The sequence below is a fragment of the Ursus arctos genome, unplaced genomic scaffold, assembly GCF_023065955.2.
Source record: "Ursus arctos isolate Adak ecotype North America unplaced genomic scaffold, UrsArc2.0 scaffold_17, whole genome shotgun sequence".
Classification (NCBI taxonomy): domain Eukaryota; kingdom Metazoa; phylum Chordata; class Mammalia; order Carnivora; family Ursidae; genus Ursus; species Ursus arctos.
Window position 1 is genome coordinate 51753785 of NW_026622841.1, and position 18888 is coordinate 51772672.

General features: G+C 42.9%; 1 protein-coding gene across 1 annotated transcript in view; it reads right to left on the bottom strand.

Annotated features, from left to right (window-relative positions):
* Positions 1-10425, bottom strand: part of DLGAP1 (DLG associated protein 1) — an 843835-nt gene extending 833410 nt beyond the window's left edge. The window contains exon 1 of the mRNA XM_026496025.3: positions 10144-10425. The gene's annotated coding sequence lies outside the window, so the exon portion shown is untranslated. The remainder of the gene's footprint in view (positions 1-10143) is intronic.
* Positions 10426-18888: the final 8463 nt, after the last annotated feature.

The following is an 18888-nucleotide window of genomic DNA, read 5'->3' on the forward strand; positions in this document are numbered from 1 at the left end:
TGTACACCTGAAACTAATATAACATTGTATGTTAATTATACTGGAATTCAAAATAAAATAATCTTTTCACCCAAAGACATCATAAAAATGAAAAGACAAGCCACCAGCTGGGAGAAGATCATTGAAATGCATATTACAGAAAAAACTCTGGTACTCAGAATATATAAATAACTCTTACAAATCAATAACTTTTTTTGTAAAGCTGTGGGAGAGTGGACAACATGTATGAATACGCATTCCAAGGAGACCTGAATGTTAATCAAGAGAGGAAAAAAATGATCAACATTACTAGCAGTCAGTCAGGGAACAACACATTTAAACTATAAAAAGCTATCATTTCGCATTCATAAGACTGGCAAAAAATAAAATGTATCACCAAGTATTGGCAAAGATATAGAAAAAAAAGGGGGCTCTTCTAGACTGCTGGTGGGAATATAAAGAGGTAGAATGCTGTTTTGGTGATTTGGCATTATCTCCTAATGTGAAGGTACGTATCCCACCCTCCAATAATTCCACCCCTAAGGAGATATGCTAAGGAGAGGCTCCTCTGTTAGCACAGGAAATTTGCATATGAATGTTCATAGCAGCCTTGTTGGAAAATACCCTGACTGTCCACCAACAGATGACTGATACATTAATCATGATATATTATGCAATGGAATACCATATTGCAGTAGAAATGACTAAAAAGGATCTATAGGGCGCCTGGGTGGCTCAGTGCTTAGGCGTCTGCCTTTGGCTCAGGGCATGATCCTGGCGTTCTGGGATCGAGGCCCGCATCGGGCTCCTCCACTAGGAGCCTGCTTCTTCCTCTCGCATTCCCCCTGCTTGTGTTCCCTCTCTTGCTGGCTGTCTCTCTCTCTTTCAAATAAATAAATAAAATCTTAAAAAAAAATAAAAATAAAAAGGATCTATATATATCAACAAAATACTAATCAATTAAAGTATGGTGAAAAAGACTACCGAGCATGTTACTATTTATATAGTTTAGGAACAGCAAAATGAGACTATATTGCATAAGTACACATAAATACATAGCAAAGCATAAAGAAATGCATGGGAATGATAAACAGAATTCAGTACAGGCATACCTCGTTTTATTGTACTCCACTGTATTGCATTTTTTACAAACTGAATGTCTGTGGCAACCTTGCTTGAGCAAGTCTATCGGCACCATTTTTCCAACAGCGTTTGCTCACTTCATGGCTCTCTATCACATTTTGGTAATTCTTGCCATATTTCAAACTTTTCATTTTATTATTATTATTATTATTATTATTATTATTATTATTGTTATATTTGTTAAGGTGACCTGTGATCAATGATCTCTGCTGTTACTCTGTAATTGTTTTGGGGTGCCATGAACCATACGCATACAAATGGCGAACTTAATCTATAAATGTTGTGCGTATTCTGACTGCTTGGCTGACCAGCCATTCCCGGTCTCTCTCCCGCTCCTCAAGCCTCCCTATTCCCCGAGACAAAAATATTGAAATTAGGAAAGTTAATAACCTTACAATGACCTCTAAGCTTTCCAGTGAAAGGAAGAGTCGATCAATGTGGCAAACTTCATTAACTACCTTCTTTTTAAGAAATTGCCACGGGGCGCCTGGGTGGCTCAGTCCTTAAGCATCTGCCTTCAGCTCAGGTCAGGATCTGAGGGTTCTGGGATCGAGTCCTGCATTGGGCTCCTTGCTCAGCGGGCAATCTGCTTCTCTATCTACCCCCTACCCCTGCTCGTGATCTCTCACTTGCGCTTTTTTGTTCTCTCTCAAATAAATAAATAAAATCTTTTTAAAAAGTCTAAAATGGAAATAAACGTTTAAGGAACAACAGAAAAGAAATTGCCACAGCCACCCAACCTTCAGCAGCCACTGCACAAGGAGGCAAGACCCTCCCCCAGCAAAAAGGTTACAACTTGCTGGAAGCTCAGAGGATGGCTAGTATTTTGTAGCAATAAAGTATTTTTTCATTAAGGTATGCATACATACATTTATTTTAGAAATAATTCTTTTGCACCCTTAATAGACCACAGTATAGTGTAAATGTAACTTAATGCACTGGGAAACCAAAACATTCATTTCAAAACTCGCTTTATTGTGACCTTTGCTTCATTGCAGTCGTCTGGAACCAAACTTGGTATACTTTGAGGTGTGCCTCTAGAGAGAGTACCATGAGGGGAGATATGCTTGGAGAAAGAGTACTCTGGGAGTATTAATAGTATGTGCAATGACTTATTTCATAATCTGGGGAGAGGATACATAGTTAATATTTAATTTTTCAGTGTTACTGAAATAGATCACAATAATTTTTAGTTAATAAAAAAGAATTAAAAAAAACAATTTGTGACACAGGTATAGGTAAAAGAGAAAGGAAGGAGTCAAATATTACTTGAATTTTTTTCCAATGTATTTCATGTCTTCTTTCCCCCCGATTTTTACTTCCTTAGACCTAGTTCTCATCATTTATGCCTCAATTAATGAACAGCCTCCTAATGCTTCTCTCTGTTCCAATCTGGAGGTAGACAGATCTACTTCCAACAGCCTAAGAGCCCACTTTCTGCATCCTCCAACATTCCTATCACCTCTAAACATTCTCCATCCTTCTCAATCAAATTCATCTTCGGGTGTAATGAAAATGCACTGGAGAAACCAGAGCAGATAACTATCTCCTTGAACCAGGAATTTGCCAAGTTGCTTTGCTTCACGTCTTTATAAATGTCCTGCCTTATCTCTTTTTCCATTTAACTCTTACCCATCCGGGGAAGCCCAGCTTAAGACCTTCTTCTTTAGGGAGTATTTCACAATGACCCCACTTCTTCTTGACTTCTGCCACTCCATAAATGCCCAGGGTAAGTAGGACTGGTCCCAGATATGGGAGCCCTTGCTTTTATTCTGTAGCATGTCCTTACTATTTTCTACATTTTAATCTTATCCTTTGGATTAGATTTTAAGCCACCCAAGGATCTGAACAATGTTTACACTTCTGTATTCTCCACGTTAATGAGTACATGGGAGATAATATAATTTTGTTTGTCTGTTTGCCCGTCCTTGGAGGCTACATCCATGCCAATATCTACATCAATCATCTACATCCCTTAGGATTCTTATCATCAAAGCAAGGTATTCTAAATTACCAATAAAAGAAAAGCAAACCTAGATAAATTATTACACATCACAGTTTATGATAACATGAGCCATGTCATTGTTGAGTCGTACTTTTCCTCATTGAAGGCTGAATAATGGATCCAGCAACTAAAGCAGGGTGCCAATTGGCAGGGTCAGCCCACCTCACTGCACCATTCGAGTATCTCAGAAGCACAGAGTGGGGCAGAATATACTACATGCCTGGCCAGAAACTAGTATTAAAAAAAAAAAATCACGGAACTACTTAGAAGGCTGTGATTCCATGTAATTTTAAATGGCAGATTCCAACATCGCCTATGAATGAGAGCCACCCCACAGAGGTTCCAAGTACTTATACAGAAATCGGCCTCAAGCAACAAAGTCAGTTGTATCCCCTTCTCTCCATCTCAGGAGATTTGTCTCTCATCCTCCTGAGCTGATTCAATCTTTCACTGTCCATTGAACATCTGTAGCCCTTCCATATGTGAGTCATATACTGGTCATTATCTCTGCGCTTATGGGTTCATAGAGGTAGGCACACAAACAGAAAATGAAATACAAAACTAAGAAATAAATATGTATCAGATTCCACCGAGTCCTTGGAAGGATTACTCAATCCTTTGGGCTGGAGAGTAGGAAAGGAGCCAGTGCCAAGCCTGGGGAGGGGGGTGCTCCATGCACAATAAACAGGCAGGTGGAGTGATTAAGCTATTCATATGTTTATATTGAGTAAGAAAGAGGAGGAGGAGGAAGGGACAGGAGGCTTTTTTGTTTGTTTTTATTGTTTTTTTTTAAAGACTTTATTTATTTATTTGACAGAGAGAGAGACAGCCAGCGAGAGAGGGAACACAAGCAGGGGGAGTGGGAGAGGAAGAAGCAGGCTCCTAGTGGAGGAGCCTGATGTGGGGCTCGATCCCAGAACGCTGGGATCACGCCCTGAGCCGAAGGCGGACGCTTAAGGACTGCGATACCCAGGCGCCCCTGTTTTTATTCTGTTTTTTAATCCTTATCTTATTTCAGCACCTTCATCTGTTTTCCAGTGGACTGCAGTTTCCCTAGGTGGGAAATGTAACACAACCTACCCCATCACACATTGGCCACGCTGGGGTCAGCCCTGTGTTTACCAAGTATTATTAGAGTAGGGAATGCAGAATTTAAGATTGCAAGGAGCAGGGGCGCCTGGGTGGCTCAGTCTTTAAGCCTCTGCCTTCGGCTCAGGGCGTGATCCCGGAGTCCTGGGATCGAGCCCCACATCAGGCTCCTCCGCTGGGAGCCTGCTTCTTCCTTTCCCACTCCCCCTGCCTGTGTTCCCTCTCTCGCTGGCTGTCTCTCTGTCAAATAAATAAATAAAATCTTAAAAAAAAAAAAAAAAAAAAAGATTGCAAAGAGCAGGGGGGAGGTGTGGGGGGGTTGAAGTCACATAATACTATCCTCAGAGTTATGGTCGTTACACAGTTTGAATACAGATTCGCATTCACTCATTTGTTTATCAACTCATTTACTTAACCAACGTTCACTGACCACTTACTAAGTGCCATGGGCTGTGCTAGGCATTGCCGATAGCTGGTGAACAGGCTATATTTAGTTCTTGATCTCATGGAATGAACAATTCAGTGGGGAAGGCAATTGATAAGATAATCACAAAAGTCAAAAAAGCATCATTATTTACTGTGAAAGGACAGTGAAAAAAGTATAAAGCACTAAAACTGCATTCAACTGAAGAGCCTCACTGATTAAATTACTTTTCAGCTGAGGTCTAGAAAAGAGGAGATAATCAAAGAGACAGTGTTCCCAGGCAAGCGGGGAGAAGATGTCTTTTCTGCTTCACAGAAGCTACAGAATCAGGTGAGTCCAGATTGCCCAGGCAAGGGCTCGCACAACAAACTTCCAAATGTGTCTACTGCTTCAAGGTCCTGTCCCCACCCCTGACCCCTCCCACCCTTCCCACCCCACTCACCCTGAGGCTCTAATGGAAAAAACATCCCTGCTTGAAAAGATGAAAAGGTTCCTTAGCCTTCTGGGTTAATGTCTGGGGAAGGAGCTTCCAAGGGAGCGACTACACCTTGCCTTGTTACTGGAGTAGTAAGATGAATCATATGGAAGAGTTGTTGCAAAGTCGGAGACAAGATCGAAATGCCATTTGCCTCTGAAACTGCAGCATGTGTTTTGTAAAGAAATCTCAGTGATATCTAGCAGGGAAATTTCTAGTCCAGAAATAGACTTCATTCTGAGTTTCCACTGAAACTGAAACCGGGACAGGGGCTCCAGAGTAAGTAGGATCTTGAGGTCAGAGTAAGGGTTAATGTCAGTCCTGCTATCCTATACTAATAAGCGTTCTCCAGTAGTAGAATTAAAAGGGAAGCTACTCTAGCAGATGTTTTCAAATTAGCCAAAACCGTGTCACAGAGTAAAGCAGCAGGGCTGGAAACACGCCCAGAGAGAGAGAGAGAGAGAGAGAGAGACCTCCCCACAGGCCGCCTGAGGGAGCCATTTCAATGTCTCTGAGCCCTCCTGGTGCAGACGGGGACACAGCAGCTGGGGAGAGAACCAGCCCTACCACAAACCCTCCTCTCCTAATTGCTTAGCCGGGGCTTCACCAAGCCCTACTCTGCGGAATACTAAGGAAATCTGGCAGGATTGGACAGTTAATACACTGCCAGCCTACACTCCTCATGGCTTGCTTTTGTGTTGCCGCTTACAAATCTAACGAACTGTTGAGAGAAGATCTAGAAATCGTCAATGACAACAGGTGAGCAAACAACGATTAGTAAATATAAAAATGAACAGTTTCGTTTTGGGCAAATCCCAGGAGGAAAGTGGGTTTGTATCTTCACAGCAGATCCAGAGCAGTGATATTTCGTTCACAACAACCCAAGTGGGGCAATCATATCCCGGTTCTCATCTACTCAAGCAAAGGTCCAGGGATCTGGGCCAAAGATCTAGGGCTGTATGTCCAGAGGGCTTCCTGTGTAGGAGGTGATCTTCTGAAGTGGGATTCACTTACCTTGCAATCCTAACTCCTACAGGAAGGAGAGAACAATACACACCAACCTTTAAGTCAATAAAGGAAGAGAATAACTCTAGTTTCTCACCTGTACACCACTTGTCTGGTCCCTGCCATTCACTAGAATGAAGAACGTAAAATTGATGGATCAACACATCTCACATGCAATACCAGCTTCTGGGGGTGGTGTGTGTGTGTGTAGCAAATATGCATAAATGTTTTAATGCTTTACGTATTAAGGGTATATATTTTTTAAATTAAATTAATTATTATTACTTTGCATAAACCAAGTATGTGTTAGAAGAACATCAACTGGTACCTGGTATCTCATACAATGAGTTATCAGTGGATGTTTAATAAATTAGAGCAAATGACTGAAGACTAGTTCTAAATCCTGCTCTGTGGTCGAAGAAGGAACAGCATCTCCAGCAAATTCTGATAGACCACACATCTAGAGAAAGTCACCTTCACTGGGCAGTAACAGGAATCAGGCTACAAATGCCCCATGATTTAAAAAGGGGGGGGGTGGGGAGAAGTCATTTGGGGGCCAGTGAAATGATTCCTCTCTTTGAAAATGGACAATTATAAGCCCTTAGGATGTTCTGGAAATAAAAGACAGCACAAGACACAGGGTGCTTTCGAAGCTCCAAGCGTCTCCGCAGCACAAAAATTTCTGCAATGCTAGAAAAGGGCCTTCTTATGATTGCGTTTCTTTCAAATAAAAATGTATTAAGAGAGCAACATCCCCCAGAGGTAAGACCAAGACTGTAAATGTGAGACGTGAGGGGTGGGGCAAAGTGTTGAGATTTTTGAAAAGTCCTTGCAGCCTTTCCGCTTTAATGGCACTGCTTCTCTAGCAGGGAGAAATAATTACCAAGGAAAAAGAGAAAAGAAACAAAAGAACTTACAACCACGTTGTTTCCTTAAATTAAGCAAAGAGAGGCAAGTGTGGTTTCTATAGAGATGTAATCATAAAAATCCTCCAGTTCTATGCTTCCTGAGAAGAACAGAAAACTTCTGCAGGGAGCACAGTGGATCTGATAAAGGGAGGAGCAATTCTTCATCTGGAAATGATGAAGAAGACGCCAGAAGACGAAGCGGACTCTATCATATAAACTTCACTATAAAAACACACATTTAGATCGCATTTTACTATTCTGTCTCAATTCAAAATATATCAAATCAAAATCAGAATGCTGAATTTTTTTGTTTCTGGAAGTTGCCATACAAAGAATATGGTACTTGCCACAATTAAGCTGTAGCTGCAACTATTACTATCCTCCATCTCTCTAAATGAGGAGTTAGTAAACATTCAGTTCCCTTCCTCCCAGTTTAATTTTAGATTTTAAAAAATAATGAAAAAATAATGAATCTAGCTGGCTATATGGAACAAAGGTGCACATATCTAATGGAGTTAGACCAAAGTGTATGCAATTTATATTTCCAAGTTTGATTCAATAGGACACTTAAGCTTAGAAGGATTTGGAAAGTAGAATACCACTTAGTTTTAGCCTATTCTCTATAGCAGCTACGTAATATTTTAAGAAGGTCTTGCTTTCAATAATTACGGATATGTGTCACCAAGGGTTTAGTCCCGGCAGAAAAAAAATTTATGTGGAAGGAGAAATTAAAGATACTAACCCATGAAAATTCCCCACAGGGAAAACTCCTGTGCATATTATCTCTCAAAAGCACAACTGCTCATGCGTTATTTGAAGAGTTTTGTCAGAAAATTCCTTCACAACTTTTTAAGGAATCTCTTAACCAGTTTAGTTTGCAATATTTATATTGCCTATAATATTTGAGATACAATATTTTATTTGGCAAACTAATCTTAGAATAGGAACCTTGATAGAAACAGAGAAATAGAGATAGGTCTAGCTTTTTTAAATATGCTGTATTTGCAAATGTGCTCAAGTCTTTTCTCATTCAAGTAAGTCTTTTCTTAAGTGAGTCTGTTGTTTTTCCTGTTTTTTTTTTTTTTTCAAAAGTAGTTATGGAATTTTAGGTCTGAAACTTGGACTATTTCAAAGCAGTGACTTCCCCTGCTGCAACTTTAACCTGAAATGATAATAAATCCAAAGGAAATTAATAACATAGCTACTGACATTAGATTTCTCTGAACTTTTTGATTTCCCTTTTATGCCAGAACATAGATTTTCTGAATGGAGTAATTTTGATGACCTGAATGGACATTTAAATTTCACATATTTGCATGAATACATATCCAATATGTTTCGTGGCTTTGAATTTCCTTTGTAAAAATTTAAGCAAAGAAAACTGTATCCTTTTGACGTTATAGGAATGGGGATATTAATAACATTTCTTGCCTCCATATCCTTTCTGTCCAAGTTGGAAGAACGACCATTGCTATATATGCAAAATTACATTGGCCAATAGAAAGTTGCCTCCTGACACTGAAATTCTGCTATAAATAACAGTCAAAAGGCAGTTAGCTGCTTCCTGGCAAAAATAATTTGCAAGATGTTTGAGAGTTCGGTCCTAAAATCGCTTTCCTAGTTCTAAACATTCTTCATCCCAGCGTCTGCGTACAACTCAGATTGATCCATTACCACTTTACAAAGCCATTCATGAAGACTATAAAAGATAAAGATCTGTTTTTAATTGTTACTTTTATTATATGTCTTTCATCCTTGTAATTCCATAACTTTACAGGTCATGCCAAGGGAGACAGGAAACATCAATCTCTCACGAACTCAAGCCAGGCTCACTGTGTCAGGAGTGTAAATGTAGTCTTGCCTGAGTCCATAAAAGAAATAACATCTACCCACCCGCGTCCCTGTCCCGGCCCTCTGGCCACTTCAAACCCCCTTGCCTCGCACGACCCCGGGTTTTCAAATAGAAAATTCCGCAGCGCTACTGGCCGGGAGGAAGGCGAGCCCGGGAGTCGCGGGCGGGAGCCGCGCTCGGGCACAGGCTCTCAGTGTCTCCGGCGCGGGTCGCCCCTTCCCACGGCCTCCCGGGGGCCACCGGGTGAAGCAGGGACAGCTCGCCTTCCTCGAAGAGCGCAGCAGCCGGAGTCCTGAATGCAGGGTCTTCATCTCCACGCGGCCCTCCGAAGGTCCCTCCCGCAGCTGCAGCCGCCCCTCAATGAAAGTGCAATTTGTTATCTCTCCCAGCCCCGAGGAGAAGTCCCTGTTTGGTCTCGGCTCTGGCCCCGCTCATTCAATTTGCTGAATACCGCGTCTCAAGGTTGGCCACGCGATTCGCCGGGAATTGGCCCCCGCTGCGGGCGGGGGGCGACTCTACAGTGACCTCCCCCTTGAATCCCGTCCTCTGTGTGTGTCTCTCTTTCTGTATCTCGGTCTCCCCCTGCGTGCTTCTGTCTCTCTTTGTGTCTCTGTTTCTCTGGCTTTCTCTCTCTCTTGCGCGCGCGCACACATTCGCGCGCACACACACACACACACACACACACACACACACACACACACACACACGGGAGGAGGCTCTCTCCACAACCAAAGCCAAAATGTCACCTAAAAAGCAAGTGCAACAACTTGCTTTGCAAACGACCCAGGAGCCTGTCGAGAACTCCCCTGCAGTGAGCAGCCCCCTCCTCCCCTGCAAGGTGTACCAGGGGTTGGGGGCGGCGGGGGGAGGGGGGGCGAAGATGTGAATTTGGCCGGTGGAGATGACTGGAACTAGTGTTCTTCTCCCCTCCCCCTTCCAGGACCCTGTCGCAATTAGAAATCTGTCCCCTCCCCGGGCCCCAATGGGGAGCTGCCAGGACCGCAAGCCCGGAGAGGGGCGCGCTGACCCCAGTGTTCCTGGGGTCCCCAGGGGGTCCGGGAGTGCGCCGCAGGCGGCGGATGGCGAAGGAGAAGCGACCAGGGGAGCCCAGCCCATCGTCCCTCCGCGGGCGAGAGGAGCGGTGACCGAGCGGCGGACAAGAGACACCCAGCGCGCCGGGATCGCGGTGGTGGCGGCGGCCCGGGCTCCGATTGCCGCCGCCGAGCGCGCACGCCCCAGCCCCGCAGCGCAGCCCGGCGTTACCTTGCCGCTGCCCGCAGTCCGGCCCTGGATCCCTGCGTCCGTCCGTCGGTCCCACGAGCCTCGGGGGGAGGACGAAAAGGGGTATCCCCGCGGTCGGGACAGGGTCTCAGCGAGGTGATGGGAAGGACTCCAGAGAGGAGCCGAGGCGGCCGCGACCGCTCCCGCCGATGATGCTGCCGACTCTCCGGGGCTGGAGGTGTCGGAGAGGCCGTGTCCTCGGGATTGCGGCGCCCGGAGCGCAGCGCTCGCCTCTGGCACGGAGGCTGAGCGCCGGGACGCGGCTAGCTGGGGAGGCGAGGCTGGGCTGGTCACCCGCCCCTGGGTGCATGTTAATACGGTGGGGAGGAGGAGTCCCGCGCTTCCTCCGCCCAACCACCGGAGCCGGCGGGCGGGCGGCGGCCGCGGCCCGGAGCCAGCCTCTCCCACCCGCCCCAGCTACTACGGCGCGGCCACTAGCCCTGGCCCCAGCCCAGGCACGTGCGTCGAGGCCGCGGGGAGGCGCCCGGCGGTCTCCAGGAGCTTGCTCTTGGCCTGCGGGTTCTGCCCGCTCAGGCTTCCGGTGGCAAGTGCACTCACACGCACTCAACCCGGACGGAGGGGGAAAGCCCCGCATCCCTGGGATGGAATCGAAAGGCGGCCACCCATTAGTGGGCGTGCCCCATCCGTTCCCTGGCGCAGCGTCTGCGGAGAATTGAACCTTCCCTTTTATCTTGCCCGTCGTTGTCCCTAACCTTGTCTCTTTAAAAGAGGGAGTCAGAACTCATATAACAGTTTTTATCACAGGAGATCAAGTTGGCGGACAGAGGGTTTGCTGTCCTCTTCTCCATCGTCGGGGTCCCTACTAGAATTTTTGAAGAAGTAATCTCCAGAGAGGAGACGGGGTAGTGGAAAGAGGCTAGACTCACGAGAACCGACGTGCCAAGCCTGTGCCATTACTTTCCAACATTTATTCCTCAGAACCTCGGTTTCCCCATCTATACAAAGATGGCTCTTGGTTGGCAGTGTGGATTAGATTACACAGTATTAATTCCATTGGTTTCTCTTGGCACTGGCCTAACGGTAATCACAAAAACGAATCCATTTTTCTCCCATCCGGCCTCTGACCTCAGCAAACTCCCCACTAACCACCCCCCCGCCCAACATGTGTCTTTGAAGCCAGGCGGGTTCACATAGGCTGAGGACTGCACCTCTAATGTGCTCTGCAAATAGGAAGAATCCGCGTGGCTTCAAAGTAAGAATAGAGATAGTGTGAATAGGTGAACTGAGATGTGGATCAAAGCGAAAAAAGTCAATCAATTATTTATTGAGCTCCTGCTCTACCCACTTAAGTACTAATGTTCTGGATAATAGTTAAAATAATCGTAGTTAATCACCGTCTTCCTGTTTTCCTCCACTGGAAAAAAAAAAAAGGCGTCTTCATGGAGAATGTCCTTTGTTCTACAGCTCCCAGAGAGAACATTATGCCGAAGAGTATATAATCTTCTTTATGTAATTTTACCCATAAAGTTATAGCATTAGATTTAGCATCTGCTTTGTGTGATATCTAATTATAAATATTAATAGGATATCCTTTTTAAAGAAACACTTCTAAAAATGCAGAGAAGTGAAAAACGGTTTCCATAAAAAATATGACTCAGATAAATATTCGCTTTTCCGCAATTTCACTGAGTGATTTTCCATTAAAGAAAAAAAAACTTTAAACCACGAAACATCCTAAGAAATGGCGGTAAATCCTCAGCATTGTAGTACCATGATCACCAATGCTTTAACAAAGCTCCAGAAGATATTCCCCAGCCAGTTCAAGAATGCTTATACAGAGGCGCTTAGTGCTTCAACTAAGATTCCATTAAAAGGCAAAGTAAAAAAAAAAAAAAAAATAGCCTTCCAAATCTGGAAAAAGCAAGTATGTTGCCTTTCCAGATCTGTAAATATGTTTAATCCATAGAATTTTAATGAGGTCACATAAATAAGAATAGCCTAACTCAAATGAGGGTGACAATAGGGAATAAAATTACTTGAGGCAGAAAATCAATTTTCTTTAAAACATTCTTATGGTAGATTGAACCTAGCAACGATAATACCTATGTAACACTATAGTTATTAGGGTTTTCTAACTGTAAGCAACAGAACCAAATTTGGCTAACTTAGGAGAGTGTAATTTTTTGGAACGATACCGAAAGCTTCCAGAAGGGAGGGGAGGGCTGGAAAGCAGGCTGAGAACCAGGCAGGATGAAAGGCAAAACAGGAGGTCTAGGAGGCCTGAAAGACAGAAGAAGTCTGGTGCTACATGGTCAACATGAATAAATGCCAACTGTTTCTTCTGACCTCATGTTACTGGATCGGTATTCAAGTCACAGGGTAGAGCATTTGACCGGCCAAACTTCAGTCAGGCAGCAACTCCCTGGCTGTATCAGGAGAGGGAGAGAAAACATTTGACTTTTTGACTTCCCAGAATGGAAGGCAGGTACCTGGATTTATCACCCTTCCACAATGACACATGACTGTAAAGCAGGTTCAGGGAGCCATTAAGCAGGAGAATTTGATGCTGATGTAAAAAAAAAAAAAAAAAAAAAAGGAAGGGAGGGAGGGAAGGAGGGAGGGAGGGAGGAAGGAAAAAAAGTCTCTTATATTCACATAATTTTTAGAATTACTTCAAAATGAACAGCGATATTGTGCAAGTAAAACCGAGAGCACTTATTTTATAGCTATTATACATATGCTTCTTCTTAATTAAGGAATCCTATCTAAATATATGTATGACCTGTTGCCTTATTTATATGTATGGTACCTGTGATTACTACTGCAGTCCAGGGCTAGCAACTGTGTTCATTTCTAGTCATAGACAGTGTGGTAGCTCCATAGTAGCCCTGGAGAGATGTCCACATCCTAATCTCTGGAACCGGTAAAATGTTATCCCACATGACAATTTGCAGATGTGCTTATGTTAAGGATCTTGAGATGGGAAGGTCATCCTGTATGACCCTGATGGGCTGGGTGTAATCACAACGGCTTTAGGAGGGGGAAACAGGAAAGTCAAAGGCAGAAGAAAAAGATGGGATGATGGAAGCAGAGGTGGTTGACTGCTGCACTTGGAAGATGCAGGAAGACTACCTTAAGCAACAGAATCTATAGTCTCTAGAAGCTAGAAAAGGTAAAGAAATGACTCTCCCCTAGAACCTCCAGAAAGAATGTCACTCGCCTAACATCTTAATTTTAGCCCAGTTAAATTGATTTCAGACTTCTCCTCTCCAGAACTGTAAAATAATAAATGCATATGCTGCTTTAAGCCACATAAGTTTCTAGTAATTAGTAACAGCAGCAGCCACAGAAAATTAATACAGAGAGCACCCTCTCCAAAGCATAGTGTTGGTAGCAGGGAGTATGAGGGCTCTGACGGTAGAGGAAACACAGGAAGGTATAACTACTTTTGGAGTAGGTAACTTAAAGAGGCCAAGTCAGTAATATGTTGGTAAGAACATAATATTAGAAACCATAGACAGATAGGGTTACTATTCAGAAGTTTCCACGTCTTTGGTTAAATCAAAATGGGTGCATTCCTTCTAGACCTTAACATGGTCAAACAGGTCCATTAAAATGAAGTAGAGTTGTTAAAGAAAAAAGAACTGGAAGGGAGACTGAATGATAAGTATGAAAGACCTACTTCTTCTGCATTAATAAAGCATTCTCATTCATTCGCATGGTTTTAAGTAACGTTTAAATGATGATCTCAGATCTGTATTTTCAGCCTTGACCTCTGGGCTTAGTTTCATATTTGTGAATCCAAAGACAAATCCACCTGAAACTTCCACTGGTATCCCAAACTCAAGTCCAAGGTAAACTCATCACGTTCTGCCCTTTCTCTCCATTCAAATTTTCTTTATTTTCCTGTTGTACTATATGGGTTCATGGCACTATGATTCACCAACTCACCAACAGGAGACACGTGCAAGTTATGCTGGACTTCCGCACTACCCATCACCTCTCAGCCATGCCAAACACTCTTGACTCCTCTTACCATCTGAATTCACCTTGAATCCTTCCTACATTTCCATTTCTATTACATGTCTCCGTGGGGCTTTGTCATTTCACCTCTGGGTTATTATCCTCCTAATTTCTTTCCTAACCCCTCACCCCACCATCTTTCCTGCTCTTCATCATAACAAAAATGGTCTTCGAAAAACATAACTTCAATCATGTTACTCCAGTGCTCTAGCCACAGTTTACTCCTTATACAGTTATAAAATTTAGCTTCTTATAACATACAAAGCTTCCATAAATTTGCTTCTATCTATTTCTACAGCCTTTACTCCATGATTTACACATCATGCTTCAGTAAATCAGACTCCACTTGTAACGCCATTCATGTAACACACTCTGGAGTATATCTGTATTTTTCTTATACTATTTTCTGTCCTGAATGCCCTCTCTCTGCTCTTGCTGGCTAATATTTATTTCTCCTTCAAGGTTTGCTTCAGTGTTCCTCCTGCCTGAATCATAAGGTTGGATTAACTGTTGCCAATGCTCACAGTATCCACTACTCTCTTGGTTTTTACCACATTACATTAAAAGTTTCAGGTTATCTGCATTGTATTTTTGAGACTGTAGTTATCCCTGTCTGGATCCCCTTACCTAGCATAATACTTGCCTCTCAATAGAAAATCAAAACATATTTGTGGGACTGAATTAACCCAAATTGCTTTGAGGATGTTTTGTGATATCAGTATATATCTCAATATAATTTAGTGGAAGCCTACATGTGATATAATGTAACCTGTAACCAACTTTTAAAACCCATCATTCATCAAGTTTAAAAAAAGGAAAGCTTTCTTTTTCATGCTAAACAACAACAAAAATATTGAGAGATATATGAAGATATTACATCTATTTCCCCCTTTGAATACAGTGAAATAAAATAGTCTTTTGTTATTCTCAAGTGCTGTTCAATGAACATTTTTGCACTATGCTTTAACATTTGTATTAAAGATATAAATGCTGGAATACAATTTCTTTAGCTTCTGCCCCAAACCTTCTTTTATTTTTGTTCACAAATTAATCTATGTACACTATCTCCTCTTCTTGTCACCTCCCCCACACCCCCGCCCTCACCACTGCAGCGTGGTGCAAGCACTGGGCACTGCAATGTGACTTGGTTCTAAGAAAGGTGGCCTCATTTTCCCAACAGTAGACCCTCCGCAGTTCCTTTTCCTTGATCTCTAATTACAATGTTATGCTGCGATTAACTGATTTTTCAAATTTCCCACTAGAAACTTGCATTACTTGACTGTCTCCTGGTTTTCCTTCTAGCTCTCTGCCCCCAAGCTTTCTTAGCACCTCTCCTAAGCTACAATTATCATGGCCCCAAGATGGTAGCTGATGTCACTGGGAAAGGTAAACTCTCTGAAGAGAAAGGGCCCTCGGTCAGAACCCTGGAGGGTCTCTGCTATCCCCACTGGTAAAGGCAGGAAAGCTAACATGACAGTGGAGGGAAACCCAGAGGAGCAGTGCTGTGAATGCAGAAGTTCCATGGAAACCAAAGGATGAACAAATTTCAGGAGATAGGACTGTTGGGTGGTGAATTTCAAACTAGCATTTCTACACACATAACATGTCCACCTGCAAGAAATGTATAGATCTCACATCTTCAGTAGAGGCAAACCAAATGGGCCATCTTCCATCCAGCTTTAACACTTTTCCACACAGCCTTCCCACTGACGATCCCTTCCACCGTGTACCCAAATACTGAATCCAGAAATATAGAAGGCACTCTGAGACTCTTCCTCCCACCTTACTCACTACATCTAATTAGTCATCAAGTTTTATCAAATTCCTTAAACAATAAGCTATCTATTTCACTGTACAGCTGAACATTTTTCAGACATTCTCTTGGCCTTCAAGATAAAATCCAAAAGTTCAGGTAGGGCATGCAAAGCCCTTCATAATCTGATTCTTCATTAAATTGTCAAAATAATTCATTTGAGTAGGGTGACTTTTCACATTCTGGATTAAAAATGTTTTTAAAATAATTTTAACAGGTTGGCAATAACTCATAGCTAAAAATAAATATAAATGAATCTTAAAACAAGAAATACAAAGAAGTACATATGTTTACCCGTATATAGTAGGGATGGCTGATCATACCTGACCCTGGGCTAACTACATAGCTGCATAGCAGTAAACAGGAGAAAAAGAATTAGAATACCCTGATGACACAAATAAATGAATGTATTACTGTACACATTTTGAGAAAAAAAAAACCTCCAGATTTTTTTTGTCTAGAAGTATTATATTTAAGAGTTCCTTTAAAAAAAATCCCACTTACAATAGCACCAAAAAGAATAAAATATTTAAGAATAAATTTAACCAGAAAGTTGAAAGATCTGTACACTGAAAACTATAAAACATTCATGAAAAAAATTGAACAAAGCACCAATCAATGAAAGATATTCCATGCTCATGAATTGGAAAAAATAATATTGTTAAAATGTCCATAGTACCCCAAACAATCTACATATTCAATGTAATGCCTATCAAAATTCCAACAGAATTTTTCCCAGAAATAGAAAAAACAATTCTAAAATTTGTATGGAAGCACAAAGGATCCCGAATGGCCAAAGCAATCATGAGAAGGAACAACGCTGGAGGCATCATACTTCCTGATTTCACACTATATTACAAAGCTATAGTAATCAAAAAAGTATGGTACGTGCATAAAAACGGACGTATGGATCAGTGGGACAGAAATAAACCCACACATTATGGTAAATGCTGGGGAACCCTTGACAAAGGTGCCAATAATACACAATGGGGAAAAGATAGTCTCTTCAATAAACAGTGCTGGGAAAACTGGACAGCTACATGGGAAAAAATGAAACTGGTCTACTATCAAACCATACACAAAACTCAACTCAAAACGGGTTAAAGACTTGAACATTAAGTCTGAAACTGTAAAAGTTCTGGACGAAAACATAGGGGGTAAGCTGACATTGGACTTAACAGTGATTTTTTTGGATTTGACACCAAAAGTAAAGGCAACAAAAACAAAAAACAAGTGAGACAAAATCAAACTAAAAAGCTTCCATGCGGCAAAAGAAACCATCAACAAGATGACAAGACAACCTATGAAATGGGAGAAAATATTTGCAAACCACATATCTGATAAGGGGTTAATATCCAATATATATACAAGGAACTCATATGGTTATGGATAGAGGAATCCCTTTTACGCTGTTGGTAGGAATGCAAATTGGTACAACTACTAAGGAAAACAGTACGGAGGACCCTCAAGAAATTCAAAACAGAAAATAAGGCATAGATTGAAAGAGTCAACCAAGATGGTGACATAGGAGGCTGCTGAGCCTCCCTCCACCCCTAGATGCACTGAATATACGGCTACACATGGAGCAATTTTCTTTGAGAAGGAGCCAGCAACCAGATGAGTGATTCCTATACACCGGATGAATGAGAAAATGTCCACATCAAAATGGGTAGGAAAAGCTGAGACATACTCTTACAACAAACCCCATGCCTGGCACTGCAGCATACCATCAGGAGGGAACCCCCAACTCCCAGCTCTCCCTGTGGAATAAAGGGTGGGACCCCCCCCCCCACATCTGGCATTCCAACTTTTAAGACACCCATCAGAGAGAGGGCTCCCAAAATACCTAGCTTCGAAAGCCAGTGGAATTATGGAATTATGTCCACAAGATTCATAGGACTATAGCAAACCAAAAAAAAAAAAAAAAATCCAATTCTTAATGGGCATGACCTTTCACTTGGCCCCTACTTCCCAGGGTTTAGCACGGAGGGAGCAGGCAAAATCTCCCATTTCCCAGTCTTTCCTTTAAAGAGGTTTCCCTACATACTTAAAAACTCTTCCTGGGGCGCCTGGGTGGCTCAGTCGGTTAACCATCTGCCTTCAGTTCAGGTCATGATCTCAGAGTCCTGGGATAGGTCGCACAGCGGGGAATCTGCTTCTCCCTCTGCCTGTGTCCCTCCCCTTGCTCCCTCTCTGTCTCCCCCCTCCCCAAATAAAGAAATAAAATCTTAAAAAAAAAACCAAAAAACCCAGTGCCTGATGGTCAAGCTTCTAACTTAGCAGGCACTAGGAACCAGCTGTGATCCTCCTCAGGGACCAGAGAAGCTGGGGGATTCCTCTCCTGCCTCCTCCCTCCAGCCACTCCAATAATAACGCCAAGGCGCCAGTGTCTCCCTGGGAGGAGTTTGTATACGTATCTGTGGCCCCAGCTTTTGCAGCTGCTATCCAGGATGGGCCTCAGATTTCCTGACCCTAACAGTCAATGGGGCTTGTATTCATGAGTCTCCCAGGACTGCAGCAACAAACAGACCTTAACAAGTGCAGCAAACCCCTCCCTTGGCTATACGCTTGGGCCCAGCACAGAGGAAGCAGGCCAAATCCTCATCTCCCAGTTACCCCCTAGAAGGGACTACCTATGTACTATCCCAGCTTCGGTCTGAGGGTCCAACTTCCAATCAACCTGCATTTAGGGGCTAACTATCATTCTCCCCTGTGGGACACAGAGGTCTTGGCACACTCTCAACTTACTGGGAGCCACTACGAACAAAGAAGGAAGCTTGGACACTCACAAAAGTTTGAGAGATAACTAAGAGCTTGGGCCAGTCTGATTGCATCATTACTCACAATAGCCAAGGCATAGAAACAACCTAGGTGTTCATCCTAGATAAATGGATAAAGAAATGTGGTGTGTATATACAATAGGATATTAT